At 58.3% G+C, this 14414-nt stretch overlaps 1 pseudogene; it reads right to left on the bottom strand.

Annotated features, from left to right (window-relative positions):
- Nucleotides 1-11105: 11105 nt before the first annotated feature.
- Nucleotides 11106-11491, bottom strand: LOC120589354 (60S ribosomal protein L27a-like; annotated as a pseudogene).
- Between the last annotated feature and the right edge of the window lie 2923 nt (nucleotides 11492-14414).

Here is a 14414-nt window from a genome sequence, read left to right as displayed (position 1 = left end):
TAATTCCTTCCCACGGCCCCTAAGGCCCCAGCGAGAGTGGACAGAGGGTTCCCCGTGGTGTCACCTGGACCAGCAGGCTCCTTGGCTGAGCTACTGCCCTTCAAGTAATTAACACTTGTTTTCTGTAACTGACAGATTTCGTTAGGCTGGAGACTAGGCACGAGATTGCGGTCCACTTCCTCAGCCATGGTGTGCAAGCTGGGTGTCCAGTCGCCTGTCCCAGTGTGCAGCTCCCATGCCCCCTCGCAGTGAGGGCTGGCCTTGCTCACGCCTTCCGCCTCTCCTGCTTAAAATAAGATGGTTGTCCCTGGATGTCCTTTTCCTCTTCGTGCCTGAGCACAGACCCGCCTGTGACCCAGCTTCAGCCGCACAGCGGCCACCTGAGCCTGCACAGAGCACGGGGACGGAAGGACCCGGGCCCCCGGCCACGGGGAACCCTAAGATACTGTGACAGGCACCAAACGAAGGGTCCTGAAGAAACCCACTTATTTTTCTCCACCCAGCAGCCGAGTGCATGGCTCAGGCGTGAAGGACAGCAAGCCAAAACTCAAGTGACATTGCCACCAGTGTGTGCAAAATTCGTTTTACTGCATTCTCGTTAACACCGAAGCTTCTCTCCCTTAACAAAAGTCTGCCAATTTAATAAAGGAAAATAGTACGTGTTCTCTTTATTTTTAGAAAGTTGAACATGATTCCATATTTAGTGTTCACTGGTATTTCATCTTTGGAGAATTGCTTGTACCTGTTGGTTTTCTATTTTTCCTGGGTTTTTGGTGATCTTTCTTGCCACTCTATTGAGCTTCATAGTTTCTCTAATTCAGCTCTTGGCAAACACGTTGCAATGTTTTTATTGTCATCAAATTTCTAATTTTTCTATAGTAACTTGTCTCACAGAAAGCTTTCCCAAGGCCCGCATTTTGAACCCTAGAGACCATTTCCCAGTTCCCTCAGAACCGGGGCTCTCTGGGGAAAAGGCTGAGTTCGGATCTGAGGCAGAGACTGTCTAAGGCGAGCCTATGGCGTGGCCTTGCGCTGGAAGCAAAGAAACTGTCAACGAGCCCTGGCCTCACAGCGAAGGACCCGGGGGACACCGGAGCCCACGTGAACAGACTCCCAGAGGCCAGCGTCACCCAGGCGGCCGCTGCGCTCACGGGGCTGGGCACCCGGCCAAGCCACTGAGTGCGCAACTCTCCGTCTCCTCTGAGCCCCGCGACTCAGCTCCCACCGAGCGCGTCGAAAGCTGCAGGCTGACACCTCCCGTGGGCTGTCACCCGCTCACGTGTCTGCCGCCCGGACTCGGACAGCTAACTGGGACTCGCTCGTCACCCTGGTATCTCTGTGGCGTCTGCAGGGCGGTCAGATTTCACGAAAGGCACACGTCCCCGGAGCGCGCTGGGCAGAAGCAGGGAGTCACATCCATGCCGCGTCGCGAGAGCGCGTGGCCCACACGCACGGGGTCTCTTCCTAGGTCAGCGCCCTCTGCTGCGGCGCCGTGAAGGAGGCGCCCGCCCCTGGCGCACTTGAACGCACGAAACGCTGATGCCACGCAACGCAGAAGGACACGCCGCATTCGCCGCCAGCCGAGACGGCGGATGCCCAGCTGCTCACCGAAGAAAGCGGCAGAGGGTGACCTGAGCGCCAGCTCTTTCTTCACCACGTGGGACTCTACTTCGGAGAGACAACTAGCCCCGGCCGATGGCGGTGCGCCCCTCGAGTCAACGAGAGCCAAGAACGGCACAGCTGGACCAGGCGCCGCTCGCGCCACCGCGGGGCGACTGGCGGGGCGTCGGCCGGCTGGGGGCGCTGCAGCCCGAGCGACAGCTCACAGGACCGGACGCCAATTTGCTGCCGAGGCGCCAACACGCAGAACCCTTGCTCGTCTCCGGGGGAAAATCCTGACCTTAACTTTACAGGCGAGTGACGTGGCAGTTTGCACACGACCATCACCCGGATCCGGCGATGGGCTCAGCACGATAAAAACTAAAGCAACCGGGAATCGCGCCACCCGGCGCGGAGCAACGCGGCGCTTCCGGTTCTCAGGCGACGCAGCGGACACAGGACGAAAGTTCAGTGGAACCGGAAGGACACAAGCACACGCATAATCGGGAGGCGGCTTCCACCCGAAAAGCGGCCCGCGCTCTCCGGCAAGCAAATGCTGTGAGCGAGAGGCCGGGGGCTTTTCCGGGCTGACGGAGAAACAAGAGCTGTGACAGACGGACAGACAGACAGACAGACAGACGGACGGTGAGCGCTGTGCGGGTCACTCACGGAATCCTGGTTTGAGGAAAATAGCTTTAAAAAAACACTCTAGGGACAACAGAAGAAATCTGGAAGAATGTGTACCGGGTAGTAGAAGATACCAGGAAATTGTCATCAGTCTTTTAGATGTGACAATAATGTTATTGTGCTTGGTTAGGACAAATATCCTCATTTTAGAGATGCGACTAAAGAGCGCAGGGGTAGCATGGCATGTCCGTGATTTACTTCCCGATGCTTTAAAAGGAAAATGGAGAAGACAAAATGTTAACACTTCGCAAATCTAGATAAAGAATACATGAGTATTTGTCATACTAGTCACTCTATTTATTTTCATGTTTAAAACATTTTTATAGTAAAACGTAATAACACAGAAAATATGCACCCAATCGCTAAAACATCCTTTTTTTCTTTTTGTTCTCCGCGGCAGGGGGCCCCATCCCCGGGCCATGGTCCGGCACCGGTCCGTGACCTGGCGGGAACAGGGCCGCACAGCAGGCGTGAGCGGTGGGTGAGGGCGTGAAGCTCCATCTGTGTCTGCAGCCGTCCCCAGCGCCGGCGTGACGGCCTCGGCTCCGCCTCAGGTCCTCAGGTGTCCTATTCTCATAGGAGCCCCGGCCCCTGCTGCCACAAAGGCTGGGAACCGCTGCTCTATTGAGTTTTGATTAAAATCGAACTGTGAAGAATTATCATGTCTACAATCCTTTCAATCTGCTTAGCCTCAGTCAGAGCCCAGAGTGAGCTCCAGTCCCTGAGGGCTCCCCACGCTGAGTCATCCTGTGCGGCTGCAAAGCCACCCCACTGTCTCAGCTCTGCCCCTGGAGTGGCCCCCTGTGAGTTCTCCATCCTCCCCGTGACTGGAGAGCACATTGCACCCCGTTTGCCCAGCTTCCTGCCGGACGCGGTATTGTGTTCTTCACCATCCTGCTCACGCACTCAGAAACCCTGTCGGGGTGTCCCTGAGGAGTGTGGCGCCCAGACCAAAGGACCCACAACCCAGATGCAGGCGCCCAAAGAGCACAGAGGCGGGGGGCTGTGGTCTCCCCGATTCTGAACACTCAGCAGGTATCGGTGCCGCCCACGTTTGTGTCCACGCTTCCCGGCAGCGTCTATGCTACAGGCTCAGAATGGCTTGCAATCAACTGAGATCATGAGGACTTTCCATGGAAGTGTTCTCAAAACACGTGCTCATTTTCCTGAACACGGCAGATGGGTGCTGCAGCTATGTGTACATGTGGTTACATGTGAATGCTGCATTTACATATGTGGTTACACATAAATGCTTCATGTGTATGTATGTGGCTACATGTAAATGCTGTGTTTACATGTGTGGTTACACGTACATGCCGCATGCGTGTGCATGTGCTTACATGTACATGCTGCGTCCATCTGCACATGTGTGGTCACATGTATCCTTGTGGAATTTCATCTGTTTGATATGAGTCTGTCACTGCAGCCTAACTGTAAATCTTAGTTCTGCTTCCAAGGTATTAGAACTGTGTCACCGTGAATTCAGTGGCCACGCCTTCCTGTGGCCTCATCCCCCAGGTCTGTCGAACAGCAAAGGGCCAAGCCCTGTGACAAAATGACCAAGTACTGCCTGGCAGGGACTTGTCCAAGCAAGGCTGACATTCAGGGCTTCCGCATTCCCTCACCGAGAGACCGAGGGAAGCACTGAGCTCGGCCCCGAGTGCTCGTTGTAACCCAGCTGGCTCCTACTGATCCCCTCTCCCCGAGCAGACTGCTCACAAACCACCTGTTCTAAAAGCCACTTTAAATTCTGCTGATGACCAGCCTCGAACCCGGTTACACATCAAAGCCCAAAGTTCGACCCCTTTCTAACGATATAGATTAAAAGCACCCGACGCCCAGAACCCCTGCCGTGCTCCAGCTCTCCTCGGGGGCCCGTGCCTGGGGGGCCGTGGCTGGCGAGGCATTCCTCAGGCCTAGGACCGTGACCCAGGCACTTCCGATGGCGTGTGCAACACGTTTACCCCCTCAGCCAAATGTCGAGTCATCGACGGACAGCGCTGAGTCACACTAGCTCACTTCAGCCTACACTTGATGAGTGTCAACAGGTCCCACACCAGGAGACGGACAACAGGACAGGCGCAGCCAGCACCGCGCATGCAGGGCCTGCAAACGGTTCGCAGGACCGGGTCCGGTGTGGTGGCAGGAAGTGAGGACAGACAGTGCTGACCACAGGCCGCGGGGATGGACTGAGACCTTCTCCTGGGAAAGTGGAAACAGGCCACGGGGAGCCAGGCTCTGCAGACTTGCTCTGTTTGGCCCGTACGCTCCGAACCACGCTCCGGCCGCCTGCACGCCTGCGTACTCCCCACGGCCCGTGCCCCAGTGACTCGCGCTGCCCCCACGGCTCTAGCACTTACGCACGGGCCCTGGCTCCTTCACAGCCATCTCTCCGGAGCCCGGTTCGGGTACCGGAAGCATCAGAAAGACCATGTTGGCATCTCAACAAATGCAGAAAAAGCATGTGACAAAATGTAGCACCTTTTCATGATAAAACTCTCAACAAATTACATGCACAAGGAACATAATGAAACCACAAGTGACAAGCTCACAGCTGATGTCATGCCCCACAGTGAAAAGCTGGAAGTTTTTCTCTAAGATCAGGAAGGAGACAAAGACGCCCCCTCTCACCACGTCTGTTCAGTCCTCGCCTGAGCAGTCAGGCGAGAAAAATAAATAAAAGGCATCGAATCAGAAAAGAAGAAGTAAAAATACTTCTGTCTGCAGATGACAGGCTCCCGTATATAGACAACACTACAGACTCCACCCAGACTGTTAGAACTGCTGAAGGGACGCAGAGACGTTGCAGCATGAAAAACAGCATGCAAAAACGAGCTGCATCTCTGTACACTAACTACGAACTATCAGAAAGAGAAATTAAGAAAACGATCCCATTTACAACAGCACAGAACACTGTACAATACCTAGAAATAAATTTAACCAAATAAGTGAAGAATCTTGATGAAAGAAACTAAGGAAAACAAATAAACAGAAAGCATCCTGTGCTCAAGAACAGGAAGAACCAGCACGGTTAAAACGTCCACACGCCCAGAGCAAGCCTCGGACCATCCAAGTTCCAACGACATTTTTCACAGAAATAGAAAAAACAATCCCAAATTTCTCTAGAAGGACAAAAGATACCAAAACAATCTTGAGAAGAAAAACAAATCTGGTGTCATTACCTTCCTGGTTTCAAACTGTGTTACGAAGCCTCGGTGAAGCAGCCAGGCGCGGCTCAGAGACCAGCGCGGAACAGAATCCAGAGCCCGGAGACAAACCCACGCCACGCGGTCAGCTCACACTTGACGAGGGAGCCGAGGAGACTCAACGGGACCAGGCAGCCCCTTCGACAAATGGGGCTGGGAAAACTGGAGAACCACACACGAAAGAACGGAGCGGGACCCCCTCACACCACGCAGGACACTGAACTCAAACCGAAACCGTGAAACTGGGAGAGAACGGAGGAAAAACTCTCCCTGACACTGGTCTTGGTGATGTGACACTAAGCACAGGCAAGCGGAGGCGACGTCCACCGGACAAGCTTCTCAGCAGCAAAGGACTCCGTGGACGGGACGAAGCCCGCGGAACCGGAGGGAAGGCCTCAAACCGCACTCTGAGGGGTTAATACCCAGAACGTGGAAGGAATTTATACACCTCTGTAGCAAAAAATAATAACAACCACCCAATGTAAGAACTGGAAGAGGACCAACGAATGGCCAGCAGGTTCACGAAAACGTGCTCAACGTCACAGATCCTGGAGAAACGCAAATCGAAACCGCAGAGAGCCGCACATCGCACACCTGGGCACATCGCACCTGTCCAGATGTCCGTTACCAAAAAGATAGGACGGCGAGTGCGCGGCGGGCGTGGAGGGCAGGGACCCGCCACACGGGGTGCGCTGGGTGCGGCCGTGCGGGAGCAGCGCGGAGGCTCCTAGAAAACTGGCGACGGAGCCGCCACTCGGTCCTGGGATCCCGCCCCGGCCGTTTCTCCGAAGGAAACGAAGCCGGTTCATCAAAGGAGAGTCGCGCTCGCACGCGGTCGCCGAGATGCGAAAACGCCGGAGCCGCTGCCTGAATGAATGAAGGAGACGTGGGGTGCGCCCCGAGGAGGCCGGCGCCCTGCCCTGAGCCCCAGCTCGGATGAGCCAGGGGCCAGCGCGGCGCGGACCCGGCCCGGCCCGGCCCGATCGAGAGCGAAGAGCGCGGCGCGCTATCGCGCACATGGACGCGCGGCGGCGGCGGAGGCTGTCGCCGGGCCTGAGCCTCCAGGCACGGGGTGGGCCGTGGACAACGCTGTGGGCAGGCCCGGCCGCCCAGGGCACGCCCAGCCTGTCACCACCGCCTCCGCCTCCGCCAGCGACGGCCTGCGCGCTAACCCGGCAGGGGCGGCCGTACCCGGCAGACCACAGCGCCTGCGCTTAAACACACGCCACCTCGTTCGTCGAGACACAACCATAAAGCTGGACCGCGACAGGCCCTGTGGGCTGACACGCCGCCTGGCCGCCCTGCATCGGTAGCTGGGCACCGGCCGCAGTGACAGAGGCTCTGCGCCCTCGCCCGCCCCAGCCTGCGTGCAGGCTTCACGGCAGAGGCTTGCGTTTTCACAGAGCGCCCCGTTCCTCCCGCACCCGCATCCCTGAGCACCCCGTGGTCCCGCGCGTCTGTCCTCTGAACGCTGGAAGGTCGCGCTCCCCCCCAGCCAGTGCACACCCAGGGAGGCTGTGGGCACAGGGTCACCTGCCCTCTGCCTGCCATGCCGGAGCCTCAGCCCTGCTCCTGCCCAGGGTTCCGAGTTCACCCCCGGTGCCGGCGCCCCTACCTGCTTCGCCCGTTCTGGGAGATGAGTTGGCAGCGAAGCTGCTCACACGTTCACGAAATGCTGTTTTTAGCAGAACGATTCTGCCGGAAGTCACATTTTCCAATCTCTGAGCCATGTCTCCATTTATAGTTGGGAGACACTGGCCGTGTCCTCGACCTCATCTGGCATTGTCCCCGGCAGGACCCCACAGGTCTTGCTCTGCTCGCCTGCTGTCCACGCCAAGTGCTGCCGGCCAGCGGCCACTCTCAAACACATGGCTCCAGGGCCAAGCTACACAAGGGGACAAAAGGCACCGACACCTGCATGTCTGCCAGCCATGACAACCACAGGAGGGCAGCCGCAGCCGGCCCTGGATGCAAGGGCCCGACTGTGCCCTCCCAGGACATCTGCTGGCCATGGTGACCACAGGAGGGCAGCTGTGCCCGGCCCTGGACTGCAAGGACCCAGCTGCGTCCTCCTGGGACGTCTGTGGAGGTGGCAGTGTTCTCAGCCACATGGTCTGGGACTTGTGGTGGGCCACCTGCACGGCAGGCTGCTGACAGTCTCAGGTACGTGAATCTGCGGCCACTGTGTCCTTCTGGAAGCTCCTTCACACGCAGCGCTGCATTCTCTTCACCACAATCCCAAGAGGGACCTGGACATTATTCCCCTGAGCTATGAAGGCCAACTGCGCCTCAGGGACTTCCCTAGACACCAAGGCCTCCCCTACGTCCCACGCTGTGCGCTGTGCCCTGTCCCCACCTCTATGGGGCCAGCAGCTCAGCAGCCACAGGAAAGAGGAGGGCTGGGGACAGCAACCCGGACTGGCTCTTCAGGTCTCACTGGTACCAGCAGGGCCCTGGTTTGTGAGATGGGCTGGAGATCAGTGGCTTACAGGCCCTGAGCCGGCTGTGGCTCCTGGCCAGCACACTTGTCCCCACATGCCTTGAGGAGAGCAGGGGCAGGAGCCTGGAAGCAAACCAAGGTTGGACGTGACCGGAGCCAGCAAGGGCAGCCGCAGCCCCCTGAAACAGCCCTAGAAAAGGGACTCTCTTCAGTGACATAAAAGGAAAAAAAACGCAGATCAGTCAACATCTGATACACTGATGGGTGACGGGTCTCAGACAGACATATCCATCTAAATGATGATTTCTCAGTTCTGAAATGTAAATGCACATGTTTTCACATTTCATGTTTGTGAAACGGGTGCATTTTATAATCGACATGCATATTTAACACAATGGTATTTTCCCTGACACCCGAGAAAGAAGGATATACACGTAATTTCTTTTAATTTGGAACTTCAGGTCAGAGACTGTTTGACCAAGGAACTACGTCTAATCATCCTTCACAGTCCGTGCGTATTTTGCCTCATGCATGTAACCTGAGGGCAGAGGTCCCACCTCACTTGTCTGTCACTTCCCATGACCCCTAACACTTCTTGATACATCAAGTTCAATAAATGTTCGCTGCCAGGTATCGTTAAAATCACACACATACAATTAGCAAAGAATCATCTCGAGCAGGTGACTCATGTCCAATAAAACAAAAGAAACGGAGAACGCGAAACTGCTGAGCTCACTTAAGCACCACATTTTAGACTAAAATGAGATGCCACTTAAACGTCCAAACAGCAAAAAGAATGTTTTGCAAACATGCAATTTGTGTGTGTGACACATTAGTGGAGATTATCATACCAAAAACGTTGTTTTCTCCATTGTTCCGATTGGAGTCGTTTTTAGAAAGGGGACAGTTTCAGTCCCCATGGATGAAGGCACAGCGGGCGGGAGGTGGCAGCGCCGCCCACGACTGGGCACAGGCCACGTGGCCACACGGGGCAGGACAGGCCTGACACAAAACTAAACGCACTGCTGTTTTCTAAAAGCCAATGGAGTTCAGAACACGCTCCCCCAAAATATGGACCTGGCACCCTGAGCACATTAAACTGAAGGACTTGGGGTAACTGCTGGGGCTGGCGGGGACCAGGCGGTGGGGCAGGTGGGCCCCTGGCCCGCATGCCCAACACCAGACCCGCCCTTCCACAAGGGCCCCCACCCAGAGGATTGAGGCGCAGGGAGGGTCAGGCCCAGCGTCACCTCAGCCCCGACGCTGCGCCCCACTGCGCCCCCACGGCGAGCCCGCCTCGCCAGAGCTGGCACGGTGACGGTTTCACAGGCCCTCCATGTCACAGAAAACTTGTGCTAACTAAGTGTGTGCGCTTTCTCCTGCCCACCTGGCCTTCGCCAGCCCAACCCACGGGGCCCCGGCCAGGGCCCGGGGGACACAGGAGAAAGAACATGTGTCCTCCTACCCAGCAGCAGCCGGTCACACCGGGGCTCTGGTAGCCTGTGGCTGGGATCACTGACTACCCCACAAGCGCACAGCAAGGTCCAGTAAGACCTGCGGTGTGGGGGAGTACAGCGGCCACTCACACCCAGACCCAACATCACCTACGAAGGGACAAAGCCAGAAGCAGTGTTGGACAGAGCGAGACCAGCGAGGCATCACGCACGAGCACACTTGCGGGGGGGACGTGGCCCCCCCCCAGCAGGGAGGCCCTTGGGGAACAGTGGCTGCGTGGGGCGGGGCACGCCGCTGCCCACGGGGTCTCCGTTAGAGCTGGGCCCAGGGGGCTGGGCAGTGTCGGCCCCGCGGGCGGCACACGGGCACAGGGAAGGCAAAAGCGGGGTATCCAGTGGGGGAGAAGATTGTGTGCTGAGGGGCTTTTCCCAAGGGTGCTGCCGACTGCCACTGCCCCAGGTCCATGGGACAAGCCACGTTCATGGTGTGCCCCAGGAAAGGCGCTCGGGGGCCCCATATTCAGGCCGCCCTGGGTCCCGAAACACGCGTGAGGGCTGTGTGGGCGTGAGTTGGCCTCCCAGGGGGCCGACGGAGACTCAGGGGACACGGGACAACGCCTCTGTGAGAGGAAGCCCAGTGGGAAAAGCTTTCCGTGAGGGCCGTGGCCGTTCCCCTGCGTCCCCGCCCCCGGCCTAGTGACGGTGCAGCCCGCTTTGTACGGCAACAGCTGACCCCGACGTCCTAAAGCTGGCGAGGGCCCGGCCCACATCATCCACTTAATGAACAAAATGCAAGTAGTGAGGGCCAGCGAGTCCTCCACACGATGCGACGCGGGGCGCACGGAGGCCAGTCCTGCCCGTGACACGGGGCGCACGGCCTGGGCGGGGGCCAGGCGCTGCCCGCTGACGCAGGACCGGGTACTTTGAGTACCACGGGCGCCGGCCTCCGCTGTCACTGCGGGTCAGAGCGGGACCCTGACGAGGGCCAGGTCTTGTAGGGTGTCCAAGGGGCCCATCTGCCTGGCGTTTTCGGAAGGGAGCGCGCACAGTCAGCCCGCACGTTGCCTGCTGCATCCGCTTTCAGGACCAGGGCGGCACTGCGCACGCGGCCCTCCCCGGGAAACGGCCCCTAGCGGCCCGAAGTGCGCGTGGCAGGAGCCGCGTGCGAGCCACTCCGCCCGTGTGCCCCGACCCAGCCGCTCAGGTCCCCAGAGAGCACGGCCACGCACTCGGCCACGAGCCTCTTGGGACGACGCGGACACTCGGACACTCGGCAAGCGCCTGGCAGTGTTTGCGCGCGTGGCAGCTTCACACCGTCCAGAGGCCCACCTCCCGCCAGCCGCCAGGTCAGGTGTGTCCCGATGGAACGCGGACCGGAACGCGGACGGAACGCGGATGGAACGCGGATGGAACGCGGACGGCACGCGGACCTCACGTAGAGCTGCCCTGCCAGGCTCGCGGGCGTTTCCCACACCAAGGACGTGCGGCTCTCCCGCCACCTGCCACCGGGGGGCAGCAGAAGCCCGAGGCCAACCGCGAAAAGCGCCCGGCGTCCAAGCTGCTGCCCAGTTCAACTTGGGAAAACTAAAAACGAAGAGGACAGGTCACTTACTCTGTCGAATACTTAGAGAAGCTAACTTGCGATTTTATTCTTTTCCACTCAATATTTTTTTTAACACTTGTGAGCATTTAATGAACGTCCCTCCACGTGGTTTCAAGCTACCAGGACACAGGCCCCCCTGCACCCTTAATCTTCTCCTCAGCTCTTCTGCTGGAGAATGTGGCCTTCATGATGACAGGCTGCGCGGGAGCTTTCCCTTCCCCCAGGGCTCTGCAGTAGCCGGATCACGCCACGTCAATGATCGGAGCAGCTCCTGTCTCGTTATTGGCAGCCTTTACCCGTGTCTGCTCACTGACCAAGGTCCACAGCTTATCAAGGTTAACAGCTGGGCAGCTCCGCTCCTCTTTAAATGGCAATGCCTCATACCAACTTTCGCCGAGTAACCTGGGTGACATTTGCTGGAGTGGATTCTGTGGTGATGGGGGCCGTGGCCATGGCTCACGCGGCCCCGAAGTTTTCGGGTCTTCCTCGGCCTGTGTGGCATGTCCACGGCAGAGATGAAGGAGCTCCACTGAGTATTTTTAAACTGACTTTTAAAGAGTGTCACAAAAATAACGAGAAATGACACGAAGGGCAGACACACTGGTGGAGACAGGAGCTGGCGAACTGGGCCATGCCGTGTCTGTAGGTGGCAGCCACACAGACTGCCACCGGGCGATGGTGTCAAGGACAGCCAGCTTGGTGTGCCATGCCTTTTTTGAGAGAAGCTAGAAATCCACTTTTATAGGAGGCCTTTTAAGCACTGGAAGCTAACTGAACATTTTTAACATAATGCAGCCAGAAAAACACACAAAGAACAAAACAGCATGGGCCCAGCTCGGCCAGCGTTGTCTGCCACTCGGCCTTCGATTCACAGGCCTGCAGACCCGCCCGGAGGCCTGGAGCTGGCAAGGCCTTCAGAGGTCGTCAGGGCCAAGCGCTCCGCTTTGCGGCAGAACCCAGCTGGCCCCGGCGGCGGCTTCAGTGCAGACAAAGCTGCATTATTACCCGGGGTGAACTGAGGCACCCGGCAGAGGACACGGGCGCCTCGAGTCCCTGTACTCAAGCTGGCCTGCCCAGTGGAAGAAAAGACCCTGTGACCCTTGGAACTTCTTTGTCGAGTGCCGGTGAATAACAGATGACGGTTCCCACAGGACTGGAACGAGGAAGGGAGACGCCCCCTCCCGCCAGGTGTGCCATCCGGCCCCTCAGCCTAGCTCTCGGCTCCAGCCCCGAGCTCTCCCTGCCACACCGAGCGGCCTCTGGGTCCTCAAATTAACCGACCTGTCCCCCCACCCCACCCCCAGAAATGCAGCACCTCACAGGACCACAGCATCAGGCAACCTGGGGACAGGGAGAAACACCTGGCCTTTAACACCTGGATGGCAGCGCTGGGCCACGACCCGCTGAAGGACTGAGGGACACCTGCTTGTGTCAGCTGGCCAGGTCCCGCTGCCAGTTTGGTGATTCTGACTTTCGATGACTTCACTGAAGCTCAAAGACGGCCTCTGTAGCTGTGGGCAGACAATGCTGGGGCGCGGTGCAGGGCTGTGGCTCAGGTCCCTAGGATGGCTGTGGAGGGCCACGGCTGGGGGGGGCGTTTGGGTGGACAGGCGGGCGGCCGAGTCAATGAGATGGGTCACCACGCTCTAGCGGAGGGAGCAGACCGCCGCACGGAGAGGGGGCAGGGCCACGCGCCCCCCTCGCGGGGGCTGGCCCTTGTGCGGGGCTCAGGGTGCAGCGCGGCCTCCCGCCCGCGGTCGCGGAGACGGAACAGCGGGTGCGCGGGCTGCGGCTCTTCCGCTGTTCCCGGGACTTAGCACCACAGCGGACGACCACTGAGGCCGGGACTTCTTGTACACGTGGCAATGCCACTCCCGGGAACAACTTCGTAGGTGACAGAAATTACAGCAGGAAAAGCGGCCCTTTATCCACGTGCCACCGCGTTCTACAGCGGCCACTGTCTGGACGCTGCCTGGCCCGTGTCCTCACGGGACGCCGACTCGTCCCCCCTGCAGACGTGTGCGCTGTGCGGTGCGCGCCCGCTCATGGGGACGCGGGGACTCGCCTCCGGGCCGGGAGACCCGGGCAGTGGGTGCCTCCTCCGTCCCAGGCCCGGCCCTGGGGACACGCGGCCTTCTGCCCTCCTGCTCCCCTGAGCTACGGCCCCGGCCGACCAGCTCCTTCCACCGCCGACTTTTATCACCAGGGCTGTTCTCGGTGACCTTCCCACAGCCTGGTCCCGCTCGGCCTCACTGTGGCCCCTGGACTCAAAGCCTGGCGTCTCCCGGCGCGTCTGCTGGGACCCGAAGGGCCCAGTAGGCCGGCCGCAGGTGGGTCTTGAGAAATGGCCAAGGTCACAGACACGCGCATGTGCGCGCACACGCACGGCGATGAACAGCCCTCCGGCGAAGGGAGTGAGTGTGCTGACTCTTGTCTGGAGCCGTGATGGACGGGGGTCCCAGGTGACTCTCCTAAAGGACACTCCCCCGTCAGGGAGCCTCTGTCTCAAGAACAGGCTTCTCTCTGTCAGTCACAAACACTGGCCGGGGGTTTTCCTCACCACTGACGCCCCCTTAGCCAGACTCGCCCCTCCGTCTCTGCTTCCTTTGACGGAAAGTTCTTACAGAAAACACCCAGCCCCCGCCGCCCAGCTCCGCGGCATGGCAGCCAGCAGGCGCCCACTTACCCCGATCTGTCTGGATTTTCCTCACTCCCGATCCCCAGGGTCATCTGAAAGCCGGCTCTGGGACATCTTTGTTAAGTTTTAAGTCAGAAATTACGGAAGGAAGAAAATAATGTGTTAGAAGGCGCCTACAGTGAAGCATCCTGAAACGAACCCCTTTTACGTTCCAGGATAAGTCCCAGCGTCAAAAACTTGCTTCCTCATCACCCAGCGCTGCCAGCAACACCACTGACACCAGGACAGTGCTGGGACAGCTTCACCCTAGGGGCTCTGCTCAGCAGCAGGTGACCCAGCGCCCAGGCTCCGCAGGGTAGGGACAGCCGACCCAGGAAATTCCACAGTAAACAACCCGGGCTTTGCCGTACGCTTTCTAAATGTAACGTTTTCTCCCAAATTCCAGAGTTTATTCTGGCCCATAAACAAGTGCTTGCCATTAACATATACATGGACCTACTTTCATACATAAATGCAAAGTCGCCCAAGACAGTTTTTCCCACCAGAAACTTCACACACGTTACCAGCGACATCACTGGAGACCTTACGGCTGGCGGTAACTGCCGAAATGTGCAGGGGCCGTAAGGAATGACTGCAGGTGAGGCCTTTATTTTAAAGAACCATCTCCACTTGTAATTGCTGTTTACTAAGCTGGTCACCAGTCGTTCCTGCCGCCAGTAACCCTAAGCGTTTACAAAGCGTTTCAAAATGCTCTCCGCGGGATTCCTTTCCAGCCGCCCTGCTGCAG

This window comes from Pteropus medius, unplaced genomic scaffold, assembly GCF_902729225.1.
Source record: "Pteropus medius unplaced genomic scaffold, Ma_sr-lr_union100, whole genome shotgun sequence".
In the NCBI taxonomy this organism is placed as follows: domain Eukaryota; kingdom Metazoa; phylum Chordata; class Mammalia; order Chiroptera; family Pteropodidae; genus Pteropus; species Pteropus medius.
This window is presented reverse-complemented; position numbering and strand designations above follow the sequence as displayed.